Source organism: Haemaphysalis longicornis, unplaced genomic scaffold, assembly GCF_048455015.1.
Source record: "Haemaphysalis longicornis isolate Haplotype H1 unplaced genomic scaffold, Haemaphysalis longicornis Haplotype H1 scaffold_8, whole genome shotgun sequence".
Lineage (NCBI taxonomy): Eukaryota > Metazoa > Arthropoda > Arachnida > Ixodida > Ixodidae > Haemaphysalis > Haemaphysalis longicornis.
This window is the reverse complement of record NW_027526445.1, coordinates 18914710-18917352: the sequence shown is the minus strand read 5'-3', so window position 1 is coordinate 18917352 and position 2643 is coordinate 18914710. Positions and strand designations below refer to the sequence as shown.

The 2643-nt window shown below is 46.7% G+C and overlaps 1 non-coding gene across 1 annotated transcript; it reads right to left on the bottom strand.

Annotated features, from left to right (window-relative positions):
• Positions 1–2274: 2274 nt before the first annotated feature.
• On the bottom strand, positions 2275–2346 carry Trnak-uuu (transfer RNA lysine (anticodon UUU)). Its single transcript has one exon. It is a non-coding gene; the product is annotated as a tRNA-Lys (tRNA).
• Between the last annotated feature and the right edge of the window lie 297 nt (positions 2347–2643).

Genomic DNA, 2643 nt, shown 5'->3' with positions numbered 1-2643 from the left:
TACAACGACTGTATCTGACGCTTGAGGGTGGTGAGCCAGCGCCACTCAGACTACACGGGGAGAAGGGGACCTTCTATTCAATCTCGGGGCGTGACGCGAACGTCTGAAGCCTGTCATACGTGCGTAACTGCCGAGAAACCCTCTTATGCTACCTTGGTATCAAGGCTGCCAGAACCGAGGCCCTCACTAAGCTTTCACACAATAATAGGGTTTGGAAAGAGGGGCTGGTTATGAAATAGAGAAAGAAATGCCGGTCGTCTACAACGCCAAAGACGGGAGAGGGTAATGGTTAGACTATTTTTTATCGTTAGTAACATTATATTATCATTTATTATTTGTTGTTTAATTACGTGAGAAAGAAAGAAAGAAAAACACGTGCCCACACTTGGGACCGAACCCACGCCTTTTGATAAGATCTCGAATGCCTTACCGATTCGGCTATCTGGGTGACTGTTCTGCTTCACTTTCTGGGCTATTTATATTTACTACAACTGTATCTAACGCTTGATGGTGGTAGCCAGCGCCACTCAGACTACTCGGGGACAACGGGCCTTCTTTTCAACCCACGGGGCGTGAAGCAAACGTCACCAGCCTGTCATTAGCGGGTAACTGGCGCGAAACCCTCCTATGATAACTTGGCATCAAGGCTGCCAGAACCAAGGCCCTCACTAAGCTTTCGCGCGATAATAGGGTTTGCAAATAAGGGGCTCGTTAGGCAATCCAGAGAAAAATGCCGGCAGTCCAAAATGCCAAAGACGGCTTCGGGGAATGGTTACACTATTTTTTACCTTTAGTGACGTTAGAATATTATTTGTATTAATTAATACGTAAGAAAGAAAGAAAGAAAAACACGCTCCCAGAGTGGGGACCGAACCCATGCCTTTCAATTAGATCTCCAATACCTTACCAATTAGGCTATCTGGCCGACTGTGTTCTGCTTCACTTTCTGGGTCTTTATATTTACTAAAACTGTATCTGACGCTTGAGGGTGGTAGCCAGCGCCACTCAGACTACACGGGGACAAGGGGACCTTCTTTTCAACCCCCGGGGCGTGACGCGAACGTCTACAGCCTGTTATAAGCGGGTAACTGCGGGAAACCCTCTTCTTCTACCTTGGTATCAAGGCTTCCAGAACCGAGGCGCTCGCTAAGCTTTCGCGCGATAATTGGGTTTGGAAATGAGGGGCTCGTTAGGAAATACAGAAAGAAATGCCGGCAGTCTACAACGCCAAAGATGGCATAGGATAATGGTTACACTATTTTTTCCCGTTAGTGATATTATATTATTATTTTTATTATTATTACGTGAGAAAGAAAGAAAGAAAAACACACACCAAGATTGGGGACTGAGCCCACGCCTTTCGATTAGATCTCGAATGCCTTACTAATTCGGCTATCTGGGCGACTGTGTTCTGCTTGACTTTATGGGGTGTTTATATTTACTAGAACAGTATCTGATGCTTGAGGGTGGTAGCCAGCGCCACTCAGACTACACGGGGAGATGGGGACCTTCTTTTCAACCCCCTGGGCGTGACGCGAACGTCAGCAGCATGTCATAAGCGGATAACTGGCGGGAAACCCTCTCATGCTACCTTGTCATCAAGGCTGCCAGAACGGATGCCCTCACTAAGCTTTCGCACGATAAAAGGGTTTGGAAATAGGGGCTCGTTAGGAAATACATAAAGAAATGCCGGCAGTCTACAACGGCAAAGACGCATAGGGGAATGGTTAGACTACTTTTTAGGTTTAGTGAGGTAACATTATTAATTTTAAAAATTACGCGAGAAAGAAAGAAAAACACGGGCCCAGAGTGGGGACCAAACTCACCCCTTTCGATTAGATATCAAATGCCTTACCACTTCGGCTATCTGGGCGACTGTGTTCTGCTTGACTTTCTGGAGTATTTATATTTACTACAACTGTAACTAACGCTTGATGGTGCTAGCCACCGCCACTCAGACTACACGGGGAAATGGGGACCTTCTTTTCAAACTCCTGGGCGTGACGCGAACGTCTACAGCCTGTTATAAGCGGGTAACTGGCGGGAAACCCTCTTCTGCTACCTTGGAATCAAGGCTTCCAGAACCAAGGCGCTCGCGAAGCTATCGCATGATAATAGGGTTTGGAAATAAGGGGCTCGTTAGGACAGAAAGAAATGCCAGCAGTCTACAACGCCAAAGATGGCATAGGGGAATAGTTAAACTATTTTTTACCGTGAGTGACGTTACATTATTTTTTTTATTATTTACGTGAGAAAGAAAGAAAGAAAAACATTCGCCCAGAGTGGGAACCGAACCCACGCCTTTCGATTAAATCTCGAATGCCTTACCAATTCGGCAATCTGGGCGACTGTGTTCTGCTTCACTTTCTCGTGTATTTATATTTACTACAACTGTATCTGACGCTTGAGGGTGCTAGCCAGCGCCACTAAGACTATACGGGGAGAAGAGGACTTTCTTTTCAGCCCACGGGGCGTGACGCGAACATCTACAGCCTGTCATGAGCGGGTAAGTGGCGGGAAACCCTCTTCTGCTACCTTGGTATTAAGGCTTCCAGAACTGAGGCGCTCGCTAAGCTTTAGCGCAATAATTGGGTTTGGAAATGCGGGGCTCGTTGGGAAATACAGAAAAAAATGCCCGCAGTC